The sequence below is a fragment of the Castor canadensis genome, chromosome X (genome assembly GCF_047511655.1).
Source record: "Castor canadensis chromosome X, mCasCan1.hap1v2, whole genome shotgun sequence".
Classification (NCBI taxonomy): Eukaryota; Metazoa; Chordata; class Mammalia; order Rodentia; family Castoridae; genus Castor; species Castor canadensis.
Genome location: NC_133405.1, coordinates 59,993,038 through 60,019,949, shown reverse-complemented (window position 1 = coordinate 60,019,949; position 26,912 = coordinate 59,993,038). Strand labels below are relative to the sequence as shown.

At 36.6% G+C, this 26,912-nt stretch overlaps 1 pseudogene; it reads right to left on the bottom strand.

Annotated features, from left to right (window-relative positions):
- Positions 1-888: 888 nt before the first annotated feature.
- Positions 889-26,465, bottom strand: LOC109674554 (Krueppel-like factor 5 pseudogene; annotated as a pseudogene).
- Between the last annotated feature and the right edge of the window lie 447 nt (positions 26,466-26,912).

Sequence of the window (26,912 nt, the reverse complement as noted above, 5' to 3'; positions counted from 1 at the left end):
AGTCCTTCTTAAAAATGATTTAGCTTATTGTAAGAGGTTTAACTTTTGTATATTGTAACTATCTTTAAGCTCTTGAGTTTAAGGTTCATATAAAACATCTTCCATATTTAAAATGAACAATTCTATTTTAATCAGTGCATGAAATTTGCTTTTTACAATTCATTTGAATGATTATTCCTTCTCTCCTCAAAGAAATAAATTTGGTAACATTTTGAGAGGTATCTCACCACAAATTCTAACTGTAAATGCTTTCATGGTTATTTTCAAAAGAAGTGTGATTTTTTACCCCCAAAAAGAATCCTAAAAATCTTGTACTAGACACATAAAACTGATTTGTATATTTACAAAATTTTGAATAGCAAATATAGGCAACTCATATAAAAAAAACAAAACACACATTTGGTCAATGGCTATTTGTGAATTGCTGGGTACACTAGTACCTCTAAGGACTTAACCAGTATTGAAAAAAGTTAGTTCACTTCAAGTAAAATCCTGACATACCATCCATCCTTTTTCCTGTGCCTGCCAACTGTTGTTTATTAAACACTGTTACACTGAGCGATGGTGGTGCCTGGGAAGAAACACCTGCCCTCCCCGCTGAGAGAAACCTGGTGAGTAAAGCCTTGTAGGTGACAGCAAGCGGTCCAAACCTTACAAGGACCAAACACTTTGGTATGGATACAATGTATTCCCTGTTGGCTCAAATATACAAGATATTCATTTCCAGTTTTTCCTTTTTCTTTTTCTAAATCTGAATAGTGAGTGTGTGGTTGAAGGGCCTGCACACTCGGGGTACACACGCTCAGTTCTGGTGCCTCTTCGTGTACAGCAGAAGGCGGTCGAAGAGCGGGAACCGCTTGGTGCCCATGTGCTTGCCATAGTGGTGGGTCAGCAGTGGCTCCAGTCGAAGTCTTCCCAGGTGCACTTGTACAGCTTCTCACCGGTATGAGTCTTCAAGTGAGCTTTTAAAAGACACGACATTGCATAAACTTTTGTGCAACCAGGATAATCACAGTAGTGGATGTGTCATTTCCCCACATCGGGGTTACTCCTTCTATTGTATCTGACAGGTTGGATATTTTGAGAAATAACTGGCAGAGTGGCAGGTAAATTTGGATTGTGAATTGCCAGTTTAGAAGCAATCGTAGCATAAGATGGTGGCGGGGTTAAATTCTGGAGCACTCCTGCTTGTTTATCGGGACTTCCAGGCTCTGAGCTGGGTGGTGACGGGTGGCAGGGGGAGTTGGGGGCGGGGAGGGGAAGTAAATAGCCTGTTGTGGCAGAAACTTTTGGCATTGTGTATGTGCAAGGGAGCATGCCCTGGGACTGTTTCGCTGCAGTCTGCGGAACAGCAGAGGTTTGTGTGTGTGTTAAGGCCTGCCATGGCAGCTGACATAGAAACATGAAGAGTGTCCATTACTGCTGTCTGGTTTGTAGAACTGGGCATATCTAGATACGATGTAGTCAGTAGCAGATACAAGTGGCCCTGCTGCGAAGGGACAGAAAAAAGATGAAGATCTGGTGTAGGAAGTTCCTGTTTGATGAAAATATTGTTCACCTCTGGAGCTGCGACTGGTGTGAGCTGAATATACTGGTGAACTCGGAGAGGACCTGGGTCGGGGGCCGGAGGAGGAGGGACAGTCGTTTCACTCTGGTGACTGAAAATGGTAACAGGTTCTATCTTGATGTGTGGTACGCAAGGTCTCTGGGATTTGTAGAGGCCAGTTCTCAGGTGAGTGATGTCAGGGATGAAGACGTTCACACTGATACTGTCAGGTAACCTTCACTGTCAGTGAAGAACTGGTCTGCCACTGAGGCACTGTCTCGTCTATACTTTTTATGCGCTGGAATTGTTGGAACTGGAGGAAGCTGAAGTGTCAGGTACTTCTCCATTTCACATCTCCTCTGGACCAGCTCCTCGTGGGGCAGCCACTGGCCGTGGTGGGGGGGGTAGGCAGGTACCGCGCAGGAGCGGGCTGCGCCTGCTAATGGTGGTGCGGATGTTTCAGTTCCTCGCCGGGCAAGAGCGCCATATCCCGAGTCAGGTTCGCGGCGCCGAGCACGGACTTGAGCCGCGCCAACATTTGCTCGTCCCAGGGAGGCGCTTATGGTCAGCTTTCGCGTAGCAGGGGGCGCGACTCCAGACCACCGCGCGCAGATCAAACGCACTTCCCACCTCACCCGCTTTGACTCCGGCGGTGAACTTGGCGCGGAGTGTGGCGGAAAGGAAATCTCTGAGCAGTCCCCTCGGCCAATAGCAGGCATAGTTTTTTGAAGGCGCTTGGTAAAAGCAAAACTTTTCCGCTGTGCTTGGCAAAAATGGCAACGTCCTCCAGGCGGCCACTTTCTCCTGCTGGCCCCAAAGCTGTCTCTCACTCTGGAGCCTGCTCCCGCCACAGCCAATCTCTGCCAGGGAACTGTGAGCGCGCCCTGCCCCGCGGCTCTGTATATTGACTTTATATCCTGAAAATTAGTGCATTGTAACAGTAGTTTGTCAGTGGAGTCTTTACTGTCTAGGTAAGATCATGCCATCTGCAAACAGGCATAATTTTACTTCTTCCTCTACATTTTACATGCTTTTCTCCTCTTTTTCATGCCAAATTGCTCTGACTAGATTTTTCTAGTAATTATGTTAAAAAAATGTAGAGGGTGACCACTCTTGCCTTGCTTCTATACTAATAAAAAAGTGCTGGAATATTGAGAAACACTGGAACAATGCAAACATTGCTACCTCCAATAAAAGAGCCAGAAAAAAAGAACACGTATGGCTGGCTACCCAGCCCCAAACACCTTCCAGATAATGTCCAACATCTTCCTTCATTCCCCCTTCGCAGCCGACCTCCCTTTTCCCACTACAGGATTCTTAAAAACATCAACCTGTAAGACAGGCATATCCTCACCCCTCTCAGAGTGTTACTCTGATGACTAAGGGTCCCTCTCAGGTCTCCTCTCCTAAATAAAGACCTGCTGCTTGTAGAGATTGCATATTCTTTCTCGGTCTCTCTCTCTCTCTCTCTCTCTCTCTCTCTCTCTCTCTCTCTCTCTCTCTTGTTTCTTCATTTTCCTTTCAAAAAGCATTCAAATTATACTATCGTATATGATGTTAGATGTTTATTTGTACATGAAGCTGTTTATATTTGTTGAGATTTTATTATGATGAAAAGATTCTGAATGTTTTCAAATGTTTTTCTTCATCTATTGAGATTATCATATACAGTTTGTCCTTTACTTAATGCGGTGCATAATTTTCATAGATTTGGATGTATGAACAATACTTTCATCTCTGAGTTAATTCTTGCGTGATCATTATAATGAGAACTTTAATGGTTTGTTGAATTGGTTGGCTACGATAGTGTTAAGTATTTTAGCATCTATGTTCATCAACATTATGGCCTTCTAATATTTTTCTCTTCCTCCTCCTCCTCTTTCTTCTTCAGTCCTTGTTTGGATTTGATATCAGGGTAATGTTGACTTACAAAATGAGCTTGTGAGTATTTCCTTCTTAGGTTTTTGGAAGAATTTTAGAAAAATTAGCTGATCTTTGAATGTTGGGTAGATTTCAGCGTGAAACCATCAGATTTTGATTTTTTCTCTGATGGGAGTTTTTTTTATTGTTGATTCAATCTCTTATTATTGATCTTTTCATATTCTGTACTCCATTATTCAGTCATGGTAGAATGTATGTATATAGTAATTTATTAATTTCTTCAAAACAATCAAATCTTTTGCCCTATAATTGTCCATTTTATGCTTTTACTATTCTTTGCACTTTTGCAGTATCAGTTGTAATGACTTCTCATTCGTCTCTGATTTTATTTATTTTAGCCGTCCCTCTTTTTCTTAGTTGGTCTAGCTAAATTTTCATTGTTTTGTCTATGCTTTCAAAAAATTATTATTTCATTGATCTTTCCTATTATTTCCTAGACTCTATTTCATTTATTTATGCCTAGATCTTTTTATTTCCTTTCTTCTACTAAGTCTGGGCTAGTTCTACTAACTTTCTCTGGTTCCTTGAGATGTAATGTTAAGTTATTTGAGATAATTCTTCTTTTTAGGTGCAGATATTAATTGTCATAATACCTGATTTTATCAGCCTTTAACTTTTTGTAGTTGTCCTTATTATGTGGATAATACATCCAAGAATTTAAAGTTTTCTAAATTAAATATGCATATTTTTATTTATATAAAATATTATACATGTGTTTTATAAATTATTTTAAAAAGTAAGATGCAGTCATGAGATTGAGGGAGCCACCTAAGGAAAGAGCATAAAGTAATACGGGCACCAAAACCCAAGTCCTCAGAAATTCTGAAGTTCAAAGTTATGAGAGAGGTGGAGGATCACCACAAAAAAAAACTGAGGATAAGGTAACAGAAACATAGGAAATAAATCTAAGAACTAAGAAGCAGCCATTGAGCTAAAAAATTCCAAAGTATGACTATTTCGAAGATGGAATGGTCAATTGTATCAAATGCTGCAGATAAATCAAATAAAGTGATAACTACTTTTTAAAAAATGTTCTATTTTGACCATGACAATAGTAGTTAAGTGGAGAGTCTACTGGATTCAATAATAACTGAACTGATTTAAGTTAATGTACCACAAGGAAGTGAGTAGACACATGTTATACTAGATTGGTCTGTGAAGAGAAGAGAAGATGGTAGTTGGATGGGAATTTGAAGTTATTTGAAGAATGGGAGTTTGGAAAATCTGTGGTAAGGATGGTGGGGAGAAGAAGTAACAAAGCTAAGTCTTCATATCCAATGGTGGGAAATCATAAGCAATTCCTAATATAATAGTCTTAAGAAGACAGAATAAACAAATGTTATTTAGAGATGTGGGGGAAGCTACTAAAATAATGAGGTAATAGAGGCAAATGTGATTGCCTCAGGGTAAGGGGAAATGGTTGAGGGGTGGAAATAGCTATTGCATCAAGCCTTACAGAATCATCTGAGTCTTCAAATAGTATGCCTACATAATTTGCATAAAAATAAAATTAAAAGAGCTTTTGTGTGAAGGAGAATATATTCTGAAACAATCAAGAACTATAAAAAACAAATAAGAGTGAAGGGAACTTGCTTTATCAGTTATTTATTAAGTATTCTACACAGCAATAAGTTAAAATATGTATTAGCATAAACTTGTAAAACAGTGTTGGTTAAAAAGTAAGGAATAAGAAAACATAAATATATATGTAGGATTTAAGTATATGATTGAAGTAGCATTTACTGTCAATGTCAAAATAATATACATAATACACATTTCTATGAATAATGTTTGGAAAAAGAAGAGTATAATTTGAAAATGTTATACACATTTTCTAGCACACTCATTCACTATCAACATGAAATGCCTTGAAATACCTATCCAACTTTTAAAAGAAAAGACATGTAGGAGAGTTAAGAGGTACAGGCCATCTAGAGGGGGGAAAGCAAAACATGGAATAAAAATTAATAGGTACTATGCTTTCAGATATGCTAAAATATTATACATGAAATACACTACAAAAAGTGTGAAAGTAAGTAACAAAGAAATTATGGGAAATACATATAAATACCAAAGAATATATAAATACACAAATTCCTACAATATGCAAATATATAAAGCAAACAGTACATAAATTGATAGAGTTTATAATTTTTCTAGTTAAAAAAGGTGAACATTCCAATAAAAAATTTAAGAAACTATTTGGTTGGGCAATTTACAGAATGATCAATAATATATGAGAATAATTTCAATCCTACTTTAACTTCATAAAGTAGCATTTGCTAGGTATTTCATTCTAGTAACAGAAATATGACTGATGTAGAAAATTGGCACATGAAGTAGGTCATTATTATAGCTATACCTGAAGTTGTGAAGGAGCCTTTGGAATTTTTTAATGGGAAGATGATGGAGGAGTTTAGAGGAACAGTTAGAAAAACCCTAGAACATTATGAACGGAGGATTTTGGGTGATTCTGGTGAAGTCTCAGAAGAATAGAAAGCTGATAGATATGTACACAGTAAAAGCCATGGTGATGAGGTTTCAAATGGAAATGAGGATTGTGATTGTGTTTTGAAATACAGTAAAGTAGTATTGTCACACCAAGGCAAAAAATTTGTGTGTATCATACCCATGTCCTAAAACATTGCAGGAGACTGAACTTGAAAGTGATAAACCAGTTTATTTTAAAGTAAAAATGCATTCAGAGTGTGTCATGAATATTACTATAGGTAATAGGCCCCAAAATTCCAGAGCTAACAGATTTGAAACATTCACAGCCTAGCCAAGAAAATATTGGAAAAAAAAAGTAAGAGTATAATAAAGGAGAATATGGTTGCTAAAGAGATTATTTCTCATAAAGAGAAGTGAAATGCTTTGTATTGTGTAGAAAGGATCTCTAAAATCTTCCAGGAAAGGATAATTTCAGAAAAGAGCCCTGAGGTGCCCTCAGTGCCCAGGAATGCCTCAAAATTTCTCTGAGTTCAGCCAAAAACTCTACAGCCCCAGCCAGTAGGCCCAGATGTAGCCTATGCCAGCTGTAGGCCTTGATATATTCATGTGATGGTGATGGTGTAGGTGTGCAGAATGTGAGAGTTACATGGTTATGATGGCTTCCACTGAGACTTCACAGGGACACCTGAGTGGCCAGGCAATGTGTTGCAGGACTGGAGTCCCTGTAAGGAGTTCCTAATAGGGTGATGCATAGTAAAGCTGTGAGAATGAAGCTGAAGCAAAAGTGGATACCCCACCAATGTGCAGTGCCCATCAGGAAATGTTGCAGGCAATATGCAAAACCATCCTGAAAGAACAGCTTTTTGGGCTGCAACCAGCAAAACCATAGGGGTAGAGCTGACCAAACCATTAGAAGTCTACCAACTACAGTGTGCTGGATGTGGATTTAATGTTTGTCTTACTGGGTTTTAGCCTTGTTTTGGTCCAATCCCTTACTATTTTCCTACCTTCCCATTTGGAATTGGAATGTTTACCTTGTGTCTGTCCTGTCACTTTGGAAGTACACAACTTGTTCTTGTTTGTTTGCTCATTTTCTAAGGACTCACAGCTGAGTTTGCCTTGAGTCTCAGATGATACTTTAGACCTAAACTTTTAAACTATTCTGGAATAGTTGTGGCTTCAGGACTTTTAGGGACATATCAAATGCATAGTGAAATGAACATGAACCTTTGTGGACCATTGAGAAAATACTATGGTTTGAAATTGAGTGTCTCCCAAAAGTATGTCTGCATGCAAAGAATTGGTCTCCAAAGTGTTTTTAACAGGTGGGGTCTAGTGGGTCATTGAGGCCATGCCCTCAGTGAGACCCCAGTCTCTCTCTTCTCTCTCTATCTCTCTCTCTCTGTTCTGGCTGGACATGTCCCACCTGCACCAGAAACCAAACCATTGGTGCCACCTGATTTTGAATCTCTAAAGCTGTGAACTAAATAGGTTCCTCTTTATTTTATTATGGTGACAGAAAGCTGACAAATATGATTTTCTAGTCATTTTTTGCTTGCTAATCTTTGAGTTACTTCTAGAAGAAATCAATCTGTAGAAGAAACATAAACAGTTTAGGAATCAAACTAAGGCAAGGATAGACAATGTATAGTGATATGAGAAGCAATAAAAGTCATTCAGTGATTATGGTAGCAGTGACTTAGTTGAGCTACTTCTATTGTATGACCTTGCCTGTGGAATTACCAACTCATTTTACCTTAGTTCCTATTCATTCTCTCAGGATTAGTTCCAACATTTACACCAATTTCCTGAATCTAATGTCTTAATGTCAAATGTTTAATGTTTAAATAAACCAAAGTCAGGTTTGTTTTATTTGGAGTCAAAAAGTCTGAAATCCATCACTGTATATTTATTTTTTTAACTGACCTAGAAAGGTTGCCAGATTGGATCATTAAGTGAAAAATATTAAATTGCTGAAAATTATGCATAATATAATTAAATTTACATAAAATATTTTGCCTAAAAGACAATATATCAATGGGTATATATATCTGTACATTCACTTAAACTGTATCAAAGTGTATCTATTAAACTGGTAAGAATGATTATCTCTGGAGAAGATGGTAATATTCAGTGTAAGGAATAAAAGGAGTCATTAATGCTTTTCTCCATATATTTCTCTAGTGCTTCAATTTTTACAAAAATTAATGCATGTGTTACCTGTGTAATTGTTCATTTATTAATTCAAGAAATACCCATTAAGAAACTTAGATAAACCATCACTATAAAATCACTGTTGACATAATAATCAGCATAGCTGACAAAACCCCAGCTTTCATAAAGGTTATATTCTACCTGTATTGGAACAAATGCTGAAAAAAGAAATATAGCATATATGAGATGGTGATAGATATACTATAGAAATTTAAAAAAACAGTAGGAAAGGAAATTCTAAGTTAGGCAGCTACAGTGTAAAATGTGGCTGTCACAGAAGGTCTCAGAAAGAGATTGCTTGAACCAGGAGCTGGAGCTAAGGGAGCAAGCTCTGAAAATTTCCAGCAGAATTTATACAGGCCCTGAGACAGGAGCTAGTCTATCAATTTTGAGGAACAAGGAAGTCATTGTGGCTACAGCAGTGAGTGAGTGAAGTAGGAGAAGATATACAACAGGCAATGTTTGATGCATTGTCAGGAACTTTTAATTTATTCTGAATGAGAGGGACCTTAATTGAGAGGAGAAAATTGTTGGATGACCAGATTCAGTGGGGAAGATCCAGAATTCAATTTTGAACACATTGAAAGAAATTATCTTTATTTTACTTTTCTGGAACAGCCTGCTCTTGTTTTCATATTTTTCTTCTCAAAAAGGTAATTTTACTTTTATTTGTTTAATTAGGGAATATATTTATATAGTTAAAAATCAATACATGTTGAGAAGTTTTACTTCAACTTCGTTTCCTTCTACACCATACTTTTCAGCTCTTATATGTAATAAATTTTATTAGTTATTTATTTCTTCCAGTGTTCGTGCATACACACACATATATATCATTTTCACATTTTACATTAAAAAAAGGATATACATATATATACACATATACACTATTACACATCAAGTATAATTGCTTATTATATTTGTTTCACTTTTTACTGTATATATATCCTGTAGACCTATTACATAGAGAGCTTTCTCATTATATTATATAACTTCATAATATTTCATTGTATATGTATATAATAGTTTAACCATCCTCCATAGATGTATCCTTCAGTTATTTCCAGTCTTTTGCTGTCACAAAATAATGTTAAAAACCAGCTTTTTGAGAAGGAAGATATTAAAATAGAAGAAACTATAACAGAAAAGTATATAGATTGTGCTAACGAAAATAAAATAAATTTTCATTTAAAAGTCATGGACAAAATTTAAAGCTTAACCAACAAAAAACCTGTCAAATATAATTAAAATACTGCAACAAAAAGAATAAAGGACAAAAAATTGGAAAATTTTCCTTCTGGATCCTCTAATACTATAATATTCCAGGTCTATGGGATACCTTGTCATAGCAGAGTTCTATCATAGTTCCTTTCTATTCCCACCAGACTGGTTGGGACTGGTCAAGGGTACACTGTCATCAACAGGAATGCATTCATTTTAGAGGTTTCCCTTCTTTGCATGCTGACAGCCACTGCTGGCCACAGTCTTTGAGGCCTCTGGGCCAAACAAGTTTCTACTAATTTCAAATCCTCACCACTTCTAGTCTGTGCACACAGCCGTCACTTCTCTCCTGGGTGCAAAAGAGAGGGATGAAAGGAAATAGAGCACTGAGTTCTCCACTGGAGGGGGAGAAATGAGGGAAAGGGGAACACTGCCAGTCTCAGTACTTTCAGACTCCGCTTAACAGTAAATTGCTCATAGGGAGGGCGGAAGCTGCAGAAGTTGAGTGATCCACCAGACTCAGAGCTCTGATCTCATGCTGCAGCAAACCACATGTTACAAGGAGGCAGCTCCTGAGGCCAGGCAATGACTGCTGACAGGTTTGGAGCTCTCAGGCCCTGCAGTAATCCACAGGTGATGAGGTTTGTTCTGCATCACAAAGAGCAGGGACACCAACCACTGCATACATACTCCACAGCCCAATCTCCCTGCTGCCTGAACTATTCAACAAATCTGAGTTTAACACTCTGCCCCAACTCCATGACTACCTCTAGTGACTGTCTTCTACTAGAAGACTCTCCTCAGATTTCCTGAATTAATGATTGTTCCTTGTTTTCTGGCCCACAGATTAGCTTAGACTCAAAAACAATAGGCCCCTCTCAAGATTGCACATTGCTATAGCTCTCTAATATATTATGGGGATTTATGAAATATCTTTTCTTGCAAACTACCCTGTTACACAGGAGCAGTCACTGTTACACAGAATCCCTGCTCTAGCTTTAATGCTAGCAGAAACCATGGACTTATCCCACAACTAGAAATGCCAGTCTGCGGCCAGGGCTGCCTGCCTTACCTTGTCTTTAAGTCTTTAGCTTTCCCTCCCCACTGTGGTGCTAGAGTTGAAACTGAAGACTCTTTTCTACATTTTTCTGTTACCTTTTTATTTCTCTGTGTTCATCAGCTGTTCTGTCACTATATTCACAATTCCCAATGTTATTCCTCTTTTTTTCCCTTCAGAATATGGTCTCTCCTTTGTTACCCTGATGCCTCTCATTCACGGAGTCAAATGGAGGAAATTCCTAATCTGTCATTTTCTCCAACTACATTTTCTAGTATAGGCATATAGTTTTTCTTGACCTCTGCTTTACCTCCATCAAATTTTAATATTCTAAAGTTGCCTTCAATTAAAAATGATTTTTAATATTTCCTATGTACTTCTTCAGATATCCATTGACCAATATCCAAGTATTTGATATTTTCCTGGGTATCTTATTGTTGATTTCTCATTTAACTCCATTGTGAACACAGAACTAATATGTTTAACGGTAATCATTTTAAATTTTTAGAGGATTATTTATACTCCACATCATGCATAATCTGATAAGGGTATCATCTGCCCTTATGAGAAGATTGTTTTGGTGTTGTTTGGTATGGTGTTCTATAACTTTCAAAATGTTTTCCACATTGATTCTTGTTACTATTATGTTTTCTGTACTGATTGCACTTGGTGTAAAATCTGTTAGTATAAAAATTTTTATGTGACAATCTCAGTCTCAGCTCTCTTCCCCCTGGTAAGCATGCATTGCACAACCAAAATCTAGTTTTTCTGTTTGTGTGTGTGTGTGTGTGTGTGTGCGTGCACTGAAAAGTTGCACCATAGGATCTTTGTCCTTTGTAACTGAAAACAGTCTAACACATTGTTATTGCTTCATATTACATTCTAGATTATGTATACCATTAATTTCTTCAAACACTACCATGTTGACAGACTTTCATGTTTATTCAATTTTAACACTAGAATCCAAGACTTGTCACATATTTGTAAGTAAATTATATGAGATATAGGGTTCTTTAATATATTCATCGGCCATTTAGATTTCTTTCTCTAAGGACTATCTCTTCATATCTTTGTACCATTTTATATTTACTTCTTTTTTCTGATGTTATCTTCAACTTTTGTTTCTTGAGTAGAAGCTCTTTTTATAATAATGTTGGTTGTTTTTCTGTCAAATGTAAATAACAATTATCCAAAATACTACTTCTTTCTTTGTCATTTTTACCTGCTGCCTTTGTCATCATTTTTCTTAAATTTATAAAGGAAATATTTCAAACATAAAAATTTCTACAAATATTAAGAGATATGGTAATGTGAATTCATTATCTAAAATTAACAGATACTTACATTTTATATTTTAGCTTTACATATTTGTCAGTGTTTTCTAAGTGTTGTGTGTAACAGTTGTACATATTTTATAAATATGAGCTAAGACCTACATTATCATAAGAAAAACTCATGAATTAGGCAATATTATTAACATATGTTAATCAAAACCAGATAATGAACAAATAGTTTTCTCAAAGTCAGATATGTAAAATCTCCCTTCACACACAACTTTAGAAGAAGAAAAGGCCCTTTAGCTTCACCTGAGTGAAAAGGAGAAAATGCTAATGCCTCCTAATGTCTGGATAGTCTTTAAGAGAGTATAAAAGTGAACCATAACAAATAGACTTATTTGGTATTGTGAAATGTTACTATTAAGAATTTTCAGTTATAAGAATAATTTTTAATTAGTTTTACCTCTTGATGTTTGTCTCATATTGTTTTTCTGTTAAACAGCATCTCAAAAACCCTGTATCAAGAAGTATTTAAGATGAATAACATGTTATAACCCTGGATAGTCCATTTATTTTAGTTCATTTTTGTGAACATGTACCATGAAATGCAAATGGTTTCATTTTATAATTATATAAACTCTTACTATGTCTCATCAACACATATCATTTAAAAAATTTTAGCGCAAAAATTCTCATTAAATACCTTATCAACAGACACATGATTAAATAAAGCAATATGTCATACTTTAAAGGTCTAGTGTTGAATTTCAGGTGAAGTTCATAGTCTTCCACGTCCTAAGTTATTGCTTATTGGAACAGGTGCCTTATGTTGCACAATGACATTAAAAAAAATAATGCTAAATTATTGCTTATTGGAACAGGTGCCTTATGTTGCACAGTGACATTCAAAAAAAATTAATTCAATTAATTTCATGAGAAATTAACTGGAAAAACAGGGAGGAAAGAAAGAATATTTCACATACTTGAAGTGATAAGCCTGAAGGTTAGCAACAATGGCTCTTTTGTCTATTACCACCATACTTGGAATCACATTTATGGGTGAAAAGATTAAGAGGGACCATAAGGAATGGCATCTAAGAAAGACTCATGAGTCTGCTGCAGCCTAAAAATGGGTAAAATATGAGCTTCCCAGTCTCAAGAATATGTTCCTTGAACATAAAGCAAGACAAAGTCAAAGAGGCACATGTAAAAAGAATATAAACATTGCAGAGGATTGGTTCAGGAGATCCAATATCTGACTAAGACCCTGAAACATGGAATAAAATAAAAGAAGGAAAAATTACTGTGGGCTTGTGATTTTAAAGCTGCAAAGCATCAATTAAATATGAGGTCCATAAAAATATATTTTCAAATAAGTTAAAAATCCAAAACCTTAGCCTCACACACATAGGAGCTTAAGAGTTTAATTAATGTGTTACCCACAACAAATAACAATACAAAAAAATAAAAAGTACTCTGACAACCCTGATAATATAAAATAAAGAGTATATTTGAGAGGAGGCAGGATGTGAAAGGGAGAAAAAGAGAAAAATGAAGGGAAGAACAGAAGTATAAAATAAATGCTCTTGTCAAGCATGGAGTCTTGATGCAACACCAAATGGAGATTGTAGTACAATGACTGAGCTGCAGAGGTATCTAAAAAAGAAATTGTAAGTAACATAAATTTTGCAAAAAAATAGGTGGGATAAATGAGCTATTAGATCACAAGACAATAGGAAAAATTAAATACTGGCTATTTAGACTCTATGTAGATAGGGAAATAGGATAACTAAAAACAGATATGAAGTGTTGGAGGGGACAGAGAAATAGGAGGAGGAGACTGTTGATCAAAATCCGTCAAATACAGCAGTATTATGAAAAATAGGTCACCCTAAGGGGTGGTCATATATGAGAGGAGAAGGGTAAAAGAAGGGAATTAAGCTGAATATAGTTGATATACTCTGTACATAAGAATGAATATAGAGTTTTTAAACCTGTTGAAATCACCATAAGAATGGGGACTAAGATAGAAAGAAAAAAAGCATAGGAGATGAACCAATTCGGGTTATAATACATATATATATGCAAATGTCACAAGGAAATTCCCTGTGTAGCTATCTTAAACAAATAAAAATGTCTTTTTTAATTTACAAAATGGGAGAACAGGAGGGTTGGACAGGTCCTGCCTGGGGAAGTGGGTGGTACCAGTAGAAGGAGTGGGTAGGAAGTGGGGAAAGGGCATGGGAGGGTAAATATAGTGCAAGCACTGTGCACACAATAGAAAAATTATACCTGTTGAAACTATTCCAGGAATGGGGAGAAGGGGCGATAAAGGAGAATGGTGGAGGAGGTGAATGCAAATATGATATATTTGTTATAAGAACTTTTTTAAATGTCACAATGTACCCCCACCCAGCATAACAATAAAAAAACAAAGTTACCAATATATATTAAATAAAAAAATCCATCTGTAAACAGGAACATAAAACAGTTCCTGTCTGCAGCTTGGTACCAGTGAGATGGGGGAGAATATAAGGAAAGGGTATAGAATGGTGAATATAGTGGAAACATTATGTACTCATGTATGAAAATGGAAAAATGAGACCTGTTGAGACTATTCCAGGAATAGGGAGGGGGGGGATAAAGGCAAATGATGGAGGAGTGAATTCAATCATGATATATATATATATATATATATATATATATATATATATATTTAACATGAAATGTTTATTTTATATTTGGCTTTTGCCTAAAAATGAAACTAGTGAAAATCTAGGTATAAAAATAAATATAATTTATAATAATGGACACTCAAAGTGAAAATAATAATACATACAAAAAAACTTCATCAAAAGCACAAAACATATCAGGCACTTTTATTAAAAAAAAGCTGTGAACATTAAAAAATGTGTAAAACAAACACAATTATCTTTAAAAACTGCACTCAAGTTTTTATCCTTAATCTAAAACTAGTAAGAACTTTTTCCAAAACTACTATTTGTTTTAGCTAATTTGCATTAGGATACACAAAACTTTTATCTTCTACTTTCTTACTGAAGAGGCATGATATGAGTAAGCTGTAGCCTGAGTTTTCAAAATGATAAAGCAGTTTATCATAAAAAAGGTAGGAATCTGGTAAGACTTGGCCTGTAAGAAAAGAAGATTGATAACATGGGCTTTTTAGACTAATGAATCACTCATTCAAGGAATGATGAGTGTCAATAAAGAAAGTCAAGTTTATACCCAGAGTAGGTCACCATTTCTTGCCTACAGCTGGATAGGAAAGTTTAAGTGGAACAGAAAACTGGAGAAAACCTTGATCTCCATATTCCTAAAAGGGCATTAAGGATATATAGACAGGCTGCATTTTCAAAATACCATTATTTCTTTAAGATTCAAGTTAGAAGGATTAAATATACCCAGTCCTGATTTCATGTGAGAAACACAAAGCCCTTTTTGGAAACTGCAACAAAGTGACAGCGACAATCTCTCATTAAACACTCTCTTAGTAACAACTGCCAGTCATTTCTCAAGAGTATCAGTGATGGAAAATACTTAACAGTGCCTTGAAGTACTCCAGGTTTCCACTAGGCAATAGTTCTATGCTACTTGAAATCTTGATTTCCTGTTATATAGCCATTTATTCTCTCCTAAATCAAGCATGCTAGAAAAAGACTGTTGGGAAATAAAATATTCAGACTAACTAGAAACTTGTCCACATGCAACGTGTACTTCTACTACAGAAATGGGTGTCATGATGCATTCATAGGTGCAATGTTCAGGAAGCTGGTGCTGTCTTCTCCAAGTCTGCTGCCTCCACAGAACCATCTTGAAACCTGCGGCCTACTTCTAACAGTGAAAGTGAAGCCTTGTCCTCTCTGAGATGGCACCAACTGTGTAGATCTAAGTGGTCACCATTTGAGTGGATATGTGCTCTAGCCTATGTGCTCATGCCCTAAGTCAGAGAATGCAGGAACATGGGAAAACATACTTCTGCAGTAATTTCCCTTTGAATAGAACAGTATCTAATTTGTTTATCAAATTCAGCAATCAGTATACAGATATGAACAAAATATGTGTTTCAGTACTTATTTACAATTTGTCATATCTTTTCATTATTTTGTAAAAAAAACAAGTGTCCTTTTACTTTTACAAAAAGGGTCTCTGTAGACATCTGGGCACATAAAACAAATTTGTACCGGTTGAGTACAGAGACGAGACAAGCACTAAACACTAACATGTTTCACCTAACCAAGTATTCGAGGAGAAAGGGAATAGAGCAAGAGCTCTCCAGATCTTTGTTCAGCCCTTGCTGTCACCTTGCTGTGTAAACAGAGTACAGGGTTCCATTACAAGTCTCAGGCAGAGAACATAATATGGAAAATTATTCTCTCTGTTACTCTAATGACTGTTGTCTTCTTAAATTGCTGCAACAGTTGGCTGCTTTCTTTGGATTTTTCCTGCACATACTCCTTTATCTATAAATGTCACAATGTACCCCCAGTATAACAATAACATAATTTTAAAAAGTAATCAATGTGTAAGTATTAAAGTATTTTTATATTTTATTTCAAAATGGTTTTAGCATAAATAAAAAAGAGTAAGGCCTCATTTATGACAACTCTGATTTCTCCAGTTTTTTGGCAGATTCTAAACCTAGCATCCACCTGCTCAGAATCTAGATAACTTGGGATACTCTACTTTACTCCTAAGAACTCCAGGGAATCTGTGCATTCATCACACCCTGTAAACATGCATGTCCACATTTCCTTGGGAGTCTTTAGCATATGGTCTTTGCAATGCTCTCAGTATGTCAAGTCTTTGTTATAATTCTAATAAATGCAATGCATCTGCGTATGAAGATAGTACAACATAACTCACTGAAAGGTGGTGAATAATAGGGAAGCAGGTTAATAGAGAAAGCGTAAATAATAGAGGGCTTAGTCTGACTAAAGCATGATAGATACATGTCTGAAATACCAAGGTGAAGCCTCCTTGAACAATCAATGCACACTTAAAAAATGTAGGATGAGAAGGAGAAGGTAAAATAGTTCTTGTCCAGGGATTGGTATCAGTGGGAGGGAGAAAGGGTAAATGGAGAGGATGAAGGAAGGCAAGCATGGTGGATGCACTTTGTATTCATGTATGAAAATAGCACAATGAAACTTACTGAAATTTTTCTAAGAAGAGGGAGGGGGGACGAGTGAGAATGATAGAGGGAGGAATTTAATTAGGATATGTTGTAAATACTTATATAAATGTCACAGTGTAATCTCCCCTTTACAACTATTATGTGTTAATAAAAAGTTTAAAAGAACTCGCTCCCCTCTAACATTTAATTACTCTAATGTTTCCATCGATATTATGTGCTTAATGTGAGTTATATAAATTTTTCATAAGAATTATAGAATCTTGATGGTCTGGTTTATCATTCAGGCTTTTTTAAATGAGCTAATTTTCTCATCTCAGAAAAATGTGAGTATGTCTGAGTGACATTTAATTACATTTAGTTGACATAATTGTTCCAGGGTAAGTAAAATGATATTTTTGATTTAATAGTTTTAAAATGCTATTATTCCATGCTTATCAATTTCTACTTGTTAGAAGAAAATACAGTCATACACAGCCTAGTAATAATTTTACTAAGAGGTTCTTGAAAGTTTTCCACAAAGCCTGTAATAACATACACACTTTAATATGATTTACTTGAAAGCATTTGCATGAAAATTTAGTCATAGCTTTTTCATGGGGCACTATCTCTCCCACCTATGCAGTCTAGTAAGAGTAATTTAACCCAAAAAATATTTGGCCAAAGTACTCATTATTTAAAAGACAAAGCTTACATGCAGCCCAGCAAGAAAGTGAAACAGCCATGCAAAAGCTCAAAAGGATTAACATGATAATTATTATTCTAATAACAATTGTTATATATAGAGGCTGTCTTGGTATCATACTACCCTTGCACCAATTAGCACAGATTATTTCCCTAAGTGTCTGGCCTTCTAATCACCTAATTGCCATTGTTCCTTTGTTTCTTTCTTTTGTCTGATTCCAGTCAGGGTCCTACTTTACTGGATGATTGGACTATGAATTCCCTCCACTGCCTAGAACAGGACTGAGTGAACAAAGCAATATGAGACTTTAGGGATCATGTCATCAGAACACTAATTTTAGCCCCATGATGTGGTATGTGCCTATATAGTTCCACTACATGGGAGGCTAAGGTAAGCTGATCACTTGAGTAAGCCCAGGAATTCAAGACCAGCCTTGGTAGCACAGGGATATCAAAACAAAACAAAAGCACTCTAATTTTATGTTATAGGAAATTTAAAGCTGAGTAGGTAGAGATAGCACCAAGGCCACTTGGCTGCTTAGTAAATTACTGGCACTAGATATGGGTCCTACATTCAGCATAAGGCCCAGACTACATGGGAAGCAGTCAAATGTCTTATGACCAAGTCCAGTTGGATGGTTCAAGCATATAATCCTATGTGGGAGGTGGAGATCTGGAGAATCGCAACTCAAGCCCAGTTTGGGCAAAATGTTAGTGAGATCCTATCTCAACCAATAAAAAGCTAGGCACAGTTACTCATGGTAGTTTTCTCAGCTATTTGGGAAGCATAAGTAGGAGAATCACAATCTAAGCCAGCCTGGGCATAAATAAGAGATCCTATTAAAAATTAACTAAATCCAAAAAAGGAGGAGGACTGGGAGAATGACTCAAGTGAAAGAACACAAGCAGCAGCAGGCTCTAAGTTCAAACTCTAGAACTGCCAAAAAAAGAGAACCTTATTCCTAAATAAACCTGGCCTCGAGGTCACCCGGCTGCTTAGTAAAAGCTGGCACTATATATGGATCATGCATCCAGCACAGGGCCCAGAGAACATGGCAAGTAGTCAAATGTCTTAGAATGAAATAAATGAATAACTGCTTAAGAAATAATTACTTAAATAACAATTAATTGGAACTCTTACCCTGGGTGATGTACTGAATTCTTGAACCCCTATAAAATTACAAATATCTATGTATATGTGCAAAGGACAATTTTCTGAAGATGATATGCAATGTCCACACACCATTAAATTATGTTGCCAAAAAACATGTTAACAACTACTGCTTCAGAACCAATAAAATGCAGCCCCACAGAAAACTTGTGTCCTTACAGATGGTATAGTCTGTGCTTGTATGTACACACCAAATGGTAAAGTGTATTGCCTGCAAATAGGCACGCTATCATAGCTACTTTAACTCTCCACTTAACCATTTGAAATACATTCATGTATATAGAACCTTCTTTCCTTTCTATTTTGACCTTCAATAACACAAGGGTTAAGTATGACAGAGCATTTAGTTAATGGCATGTACAGAAAAATGTATTATATTTTTAAGTGAGAACACCCTAAAAGTTGACTATTATGCTATTATATCAAATCATGTGACAAATGCATAATGCCTACAATAAATAACAAAGTAAGTTGTGCCCTTTGGCAAGAAGAATTATGGTCCTTATCAGATCTAAGAAAAATAAATCATAACCCTTTGTTGTGTCACTTGTAGATGGCTTCTGCCTTACATACCACCATTTGCCATTTTTGCCAAATCATATGCTCAAAAGCTAGAAGAAAATGTATAGATTCATCTGGGCTAATGTTCCATCCTCTTTGGGAGAACTTTTCACAGCATTCTTCACAGCCTGTGAACATAGACTAGACTCAATTGGACAACAAGGCAGAATGACAAACAGCCAACCAGGTTCATAACTGTTTTCACACTGAGTTTCAAAGTGGTTTGGAATGCAATTTTCTGAAGAACTATAAGTATTTATAGCATTGTTGATTTTCATAGATTCCCTTCAAATCTAGGATGAATAATTCAAATGGAGAGACTCCCATAAATATTTCATTTAACAAGGATGATATTTCATTGCAAGTGGTATAGCAATCAGTGTGTACAACATTAAAAATAAAGTAACTTTTAGTGGAAAAACTGAGCTGGGAATCTTTATAAATAGAAAGCAGATAGCCCATCCACAGAGTAACCTGACTTTGCAATTAATTCATTCTGACTATTCATTTCAATACATTAGCGAAATAGTGAGCTATTAAATGCCCTCAGTCTTCTCTATTTTTATGATAGGGTGCAATACTTATTTGCTGAGGTAATGAAGGAGGGGATGATGATCCAATGGATCTTAAAAATGTGCATTTCTCCAAGAGAATATGATTGTTCTATTTATTTCCTATCTTGTCCAGTGAGCCACCTAACTTCAAAGAAAACATAAGCCTAAGACATTTCCTTTAGACAGTTCCTTTAAGTCTGTGCCTTTGAGTGTTTACATAAAACATTAGATCCAGATGCAGACCTCAAAGAGTAGTGTTTACTTAATTTTTGTCTTTAAGAAGCATGCTTATTAGACATGTTCAGAAGCTCCTGGAAAACTAAATTCCAACTGTAGCCAAGTATCTACATTTGGATCACTCCCTTTTCCATTACTGATGCTTGAAATATAAACCTCATCAAGTTCTAGAAAGAAGCACTTAAAAAACTTCAAACCTTGAAATTATAGACAGATACTAAAGTCTTTCTGCTAACTGAATATCACAAGCAGCACATAAAAGTTGGTTTAATAATGCTAACATTTGGCACCTAATTTCATGACATTTCTTCCTAAATATTTTCCTAGTAACCACAAAGACATCATCCTAGGATACTAGCCCAATATCAATAGATGTCTTTCTTTATCATATTTTAGGTATTTTGAATTTTTCCCTAAAAGGACATGCATTCTTTTTTTTTATTCACATGGGCATACATTGTTTGAGTCATTTCTCCCCTCTACCCCTGCTCCTTCTCTCTCCCCCCCACCACCTCTCGCTTCCAGGTAGAACCTGTTCTGCCCTTACCTCTAATTTTGTTGAAGAGAAGACATAAGCAATAATAAGAAAGACAAAGCATTTTTGTTAGTTGAGATAAGGATAGCTATACAGAGAGATTCCTAGCATTGCTTCCATGTACAAATGTGTTACATCCCAAGTTGATTCATCTCTAACTGAACTTTTCACTAGTTCCTGATCCCCCTCTCATATTGGCCTCTGTTGATTTAAGGTTTCTGTATTAGTTCCTCTGCACTGATGACCACTATACTCTTTCATCCTAACAAGGATAATGATGAGCAGGAAATGATGCATTATCTATGTTTTACTGGGAAAACCTGACAAACCAGGCTGGCCACCCTAGTATTAGGAGATTTTAAAAAAAGATCATGTACTACATAGTTGTATCTTTTTAAATACTGGTGCCAGATCTGCTAGAATTTTAAGATTTTTGAGCCCTTGAAAAATGCACAGGATAAGGCTAGACGTAGCTTTTTGGTTTCTACATAACATTCTCTCAAAGCTTCAAGAAAACCCAGATGAATTTGTGGTAGAAAATGGTTTCCTTTTATTAAAAAGGTAACATTTAAAAGTAATTGCTTCAAAAACCATGCCAGATTGCCCAAAATTCTAACTATCCAACCATGCTCCCATAGTAGGTGGCTTATGTCTCCATATTACCTTTCATTCTGCTTTATTATTATTAATTATTATTGTTACTGTTGCTGCTTTTAGTTATTATTATTAAAGATTCTTTAGGATAGGCCTGCTCTAGACTATGTGCTACTTCTGTGCTCACAAACAATCAAGATTGTTGAAAGGCGAAAAATCTATAGTTTCTGTGAAATGAAAAGAAAATCAGGTCTTGCATATAAATACTTCTCTCCATGAATAGAGTTACAATAGCTCACAAATTAAGATTAAGGACTGACAAATGGAACTATATCAAACTAAAAAGATTCTGCACAGCAAAGTAAACAAGTCACCAGACTAAAGAGACAGCTCACAGAATGGGAGAAAATCTTTACCAGCTATACATCTGATTAGGGATTAATAATCAGAATTTATAGGGATTTCAAAAAACTAAACTCCCAAAAAATCAATAGCCCAATGAAGAAATGGGCAAATGAACAGAACAGACATTTTTCAAAGGAAGAAGTACAAATGGCCAATAAATACATGAAGAAATGCTCAATGTCCCTGGCTATAAAGGAAATGCAAATCAAAATGACATTAAGATTTCACTTCACTCCAAGCAGAATGACTACCATCAAGAACATAAACAAGCCAGGCACAGGTGGTTCATGCCTATAATCCTAGCTACTTGGAAGGCAACTATGCTCACCACTATACCACCAACGCAATCCTAGCTACTTTGGAGACTGACATCTGGAGGATCATGGTTCACAGCCAGCCTGGGCAAATTGATCATGAGACCCCCACCTCCAAAATAACAAAAGCAAATGTACTGGAGGTGTGACTCAAAGAGTAGAGTACCTGCATTGCAAGATCAAAGCCCTGAGTTCAAACTCCAGTCTCACCAAGAAAAAAGAGAAAAGAACACAAACAACACATGTTGGCAAGGATGGAGAGGAAAAGGAATCCTTAGACACTATTGATGGAAATATAAATTAGTACAAGCACTATGGAAAGCAGAAAGGAGTTTTCTCAACAAACCAAAAATAGAACTGCCATATGCTCCAGTGATACCACTCTTTGGCATATATCCAAAGGAATGTAAATCAGGATACATTAGAGACACTTACACACCCATGTTTATTGCAGCACTGTTCACAATAGCCCATAGGCAAACTATGGAAACAGACCAAGGGGCCTACAACTGATGAATGGATTAATAAAATGTGGTATATATGTAATACATATACATACATATATATATATATATATATATATTATTTCCCATAAAGAAGAATGAAATTATGTTGTTTGCAGGTAAATGGGTGGAACTGGAGATTATCATTTTAAGCAAAGTAACCAAGGTTCAGAAAAAGACAACAGTTGCATGTTTTCTCTCATATGTGGCAAACAGATCCAAAAGATAAACGTATACACAAATAAAGGCTTGAGGCTTTTTTATATATATGTATATGTAGCATGTTAGTAATAGTGGTATTATTTGATGGGACTAAGGGGAAGACAAAGAAGAAAACAGAATAATAGAGAACATCACAATACATTGTATCTGTGTAGAAAAAAAGCATAATGAAACACACTGAAAAGCAGTTGAATAATTGGGGGCAAGGAGGAAAGGGTCAAGAAGACTAAAAGTGGGGGTGATCTGAATAAAGCACAACATATTTACAGGTGAAACACCATGAAAAAACCCATTTGAGCAATAAATATACACTTACAAAATGATGACCAGGAACATAAAACAGGTCTGGTAAGGGAGTGGGTACTATGTGGGAGGTAGAGGGTAAACAGAGATTAAAGGAAAGTGAGTATGGTCAATGTACTTTATATAGTTGTATAAAAATAAAACAATGAAATATGTGCAAATCATTTTATATAGGGGGAGGCAGATAAGGGAGAATGGTGGTGGGGGTGAACCTAAACAAGGGACATTGTAAGCATATAAGCACATTTCACAAGGAAATTCCCTGTATATGATCATAAATGTTGTTAATAAATAAATATTTCTCTCAGAATAAATCAATCTTTCAAAAAAATTTCATTTCCATTCTCTAAAAATTCTTAGTAAGGCAAGTTATATCTATGGAATAAGTGACATTTTCCAGCTATAAAGTTTCTTCCCTAACATTAGGTTTTAAAGTCTCTACTCTTCAGTAGTAGTATGAACTGTAAGCAAAAAAAAAAAACTGTTAAGGCCCATTAATCATGTGCTAGATATGTTTCAAACCAAATCTCATTGGCTCCACATCTTTATCTCTCCTGTGTTTGATCTGTACTTGGGTGGAACATTTTGTTCATATGTTCAAAGAATCTGTGTTATAAAGCCTCAAACATTGTGGCCTGTACTTGCTATACACCACCTTATATGATAATGTCTTAGAATTGCTTCAGCATCTGACAAAACATATCTGTGCTGTCAAGTAAAGTAATCAAGTGCTTAATATATTTGTGAGATTATTTAAGAACTGTAATGGCAAAAGAGGAAATAGTGATATGTTGGTCAAAGCCTATAAGCATACAGTTATGAGATTGTAAATTCTATAGATTTAAAATATCATATGATAATTAGTTAATAAAAATGTAAGGTATACTTGGAATTTGATGAACTATTCTTAACTTTCTAAGCACACACATACACATACACAGAGAGAGAAGGTAATGATATCCCATGAAACTTTTCTAATTATATTGAATGTGGGAATTATTAAAAATAGTATTTTACATAAAAACATCATGTTGTACACATGAAATGTGTATGATTTGTCAAGCACAGCTCAATAAAAAAAGTGCAAAAGAACTATAATCACATGGTCCACTATGAAGGAATAACAACTATAGCATGTAACAATGATTCTCAAACTTCAAGGGATATGAAAATCATTTGAAGGACAAAATATGTGGTGCACACCTCTAATTCTAGATACAGGAGAGGTGGAGGCAGATGTTTCATGAGTTTAAGGCCATTCTAGCAAAGTTAGTGAGATTTTAGGATATCTGACCCCTAGAATTTCTGATTCAATAGGTCTATAGTTTGGCCCAAATCTTTGGGTTACCTCGTCTTTGAATTTCATCAACTGATAGACTTCATCAGCTGATGCTGCTTAACTGGGGACCAAACTCTGACAGTGTCACTGGTATAAGGCACAGTTTAAAGGCTGAGAAGGGAGAAGAGTGAAGGAAAGTTACCAAAAAATATAGGAACTTAATTCCAGGTAGAGGTTAGAAGATGGCTTCATAAAGAAATTGAGCATTGTGTTTACACCTTTGAAGTTCTTTAAAATAACAGACCTCAGAATGACGGTATTGTATTTTAGAAATATTCTGGGCAATGCCACTCTTTACACAAATTTTAGTGGGTACAGTTTTTTCAGCAAAATCCTACATCTTGCTATCTTTCAACAATCTTCAAAAAGTTCCCAGTTCCTTACCTACCTAATACTGATTAGGGTTTGCAAACTTTTGAAAATTTACATGTTAGATGCCAGCTCCAGAAAGAGTATGAGCAGCTATTTGTTGCTGGATCCTGGAGGAAAGAAATACTTGTAAGTTGGTAACAAAAGAAAGATCAGATTTCTTAAGTACTGTTAACTATTACAACAATGTGGATTACAGAAGTATGTAACATTTCACATTTTGACACCAAATGAATTTAAAAGGTAGACAAACAAAACCACTATTTTTCCTAACTAAGCATTTACTTTAGCACTGAATGTTGTCTATTCCTTCACAAGCTTCCACGAGCAACCTTTTTTAAACATAAAGTTATTTTCACTGGTTTCCACCACCTCTCCCTGCTAAGTTGCCTGACCAACTGTAAAAATCCTCTTTCCACTTTCCTCTAAAGCAACACTTCACGATCTGTCCTCACAAATAAGAACACCTATTATCTATTCCTCATTATTACTATGAAAGATATTCTATGAATGCTGTAATTTTTCTATTTTTAACTACATACTCAAATTTCCATTGTTAGGGTACCTTTGAGTCTTGCAGCCCACTCAGCCTGACTGGCCATGACTAACATGACCCAAGCCACCACTTACTGGAACTAAGGGAGGTGGGATGGTTTCTGGGAACAGGGACTGTTTCTGGTTAATCTTGCTAAACGGTATGAGTTAAGACACCTGGTGTTTATCAAGTTCCTGATAAGTAATCTTTAAGTAATCTTGCCCCACCACCAGGATGTGGGTGATATCAGAAATATGTTACCCCAGGGGCCATAAAAATTACTGTGTGACCATGACTAATGTTTAAAAAAATAATAATAATAATATAAAAGCAGACTGAACTTTGCATTCAGGGTCCTCATTGAAACCTGCTGCATCGGGCAGATACCCGGACCCCAGCTAGCTGGCAATAAACCTCACTTTGTGGCTTACATTATCGTGAGTGTCTTTTGTTCCTCTGAGGGGTGGTCGACCTTGGATCCCAACATCTGGAGGTTCCACCAAGATATCGGCCCCTCCCTGAGAGGAACAAACAGCCTCCGATACTGAAGTTTAGTTGAGAAAGACCGTGGAATGAGGATTGGCCACCTCCATTTGGAGGGACTTAGAGTCCCCATCTGAATTCGGTTGAGAATTCTCATTGAGTGAAAGGAAGGGGTTACAGCCCTGGAGGCTCCACTATTGGAAGTCGTGGGAGACATCCTGATGGTCAGGAACCGCGCCGACGTCCTCAGTGGACGCCATTTGGGCGGTCTTTAGGTAAGGATCCTGAATCTGGTGTGAATGGAATTACACCTGTGAAAGTAGTCTGGTTGACTGGCCGGTACTTGTGCATGTTAGAGAGTCCTGTGCGCATTTGTTTGTCTGCTGGAATTGTCTCTCTTGTTCTTTGTTGTCTCCTCTGTGCCTCTCTCCTGATCATCATGGGACAGGCTCAGGTAACTCCTAAGACCCTCTTTCTGAGTCATTTTTCAGAAATCCGTGATAAGGGGCAAAATATGGTGTGGAAATTAAGAAAGGTAAGTTTAACACCCTTTGTTCAGCAGAATGACCAACCTTCAATGTAGACTGGCCTCCTCAAGGCACCTTCTCCTTGGACAAGATTAAGAAGGTCTGAGATGTCATTAATAGACCCAGTCTTCACGGCCACCCTGATCAATATCCCTATATCCTTATGTGGCAGACTTTGGTAGAGGACCCTCCTTCCTAGCTGCAGACATTTATCCATGAGTCACCTGCAGACCGGCCTACGATACTGGCTGTGTCGGGGAACACCCCCATTCCCATTACTTCCCCTAAAAAGCCTATTCTACAGGAAGACCCGATTCTCCATCTGTCCTTGATAGACTTAGATTTGAAGTAAATCCCCCACCATATGCCGCTGCCACGCCACTCCAGCCAGAGGCAGCTGGCCCACCTGAGCCTCCCCACTTGTCAGCCTTCCTGTCTGCACCCCCTGCCCTGGCCTCCAGACCGGCGAGGGGATTCAGGCCCCGTAGGCAGTGAGAGGAAACCCCAGAGGAGGATCCCACCTCCACTTCCACTGGGGCCCCCATCCTCCCGGTGCGGGCCCTCGGTGGTGCTGGTCCTGATGGGGGACGTACCTATCAGTATTGGCCTCTATCAAGTAGTGACCTGTACAACTGGAAAGCCCAGAATCCTCCTTTTTCTGAGGACCCTAAAGGCCTGACTGATCTGTTTGAGTCCATTTTGCATACTCACAGTCCC